Consider the following 773-nt stretch of genomic DNA (forward strand, 5'->3'; position numbering starts at 1 on the left):
GTACCATGAGCGCTCAGACTGACCTCAGATTTGCCCCGCAAACATTTCAGCAGTTATTATAGGCCTGTGTGTCCCGTATGTCCAGTGAACCAGCCATGCCATTAATGATTAATTTTTCAGTCTTTTGCATGCCAAAGTCAATTTCTGCATAGCAATATTACACCAAATAGAAGCAGAAAATCGTGCTATACGCACTTTCATGAGATCGGGTTAGCCTACAACAATTCATTTGTTGGCTATTTTACAAATGGGAATACAACGAATTCATGACAATGTTTACATTCAAGCTACCCATAAAATTTATAGTGAAAAGTACTTTAAAATGCTAAAATAAAGTACTGGAATGCAATAAAGTAATTTTAAAGCTGTTTTAAAGCATTTGCTGCATGGAAAAAAAAAATAGGCTAATAAATAATTCACATACAAAAGCAAATCCTTTCAATTTTATGGTATTCAAAATAGAGCAACATAAAAATCAGAAAATATAAGCAGCTATAGGCTAGAATTATAGGACAAAGTTTTACATATATGCCATTATAATTTGTGTTTTACATTTAAAATAAATGTATTTTAAAGTTTAGAATTAGACAGCCTTTGCCCACAGCTTACGCTGGTAACTCATCAGTGGACTTTCCTCGTCAGTATAGGCTATATTTTTTCACACTTTTCTCATTCTATATTTCTGACATTCCAAAAACGCCTCCTACTGGCAGAGAATGAATGTTAATTTTCAATAATCCAGTCTGTAGTTTTTGTTCAGACCAATGCGAAAA

This window comes from Sinocyclocheilus anshuiensis, unplaced genomic scaffold (genome assembly GCF_001515605.1).
Source record: "Sinocyclocheilus anshuiensis isolate Anshui unplaced genomic scaffold, SAMN03320099.WGS_v1.1 scaffold1, whole genome shotgun sequence".
NCBI lineage: Eukaryota > Metazoa > Chordata > Actinopteri > Cypriniformes > Cyprinidae > Sinocyclocheilus > Sinocyclocheilus anshuiensis.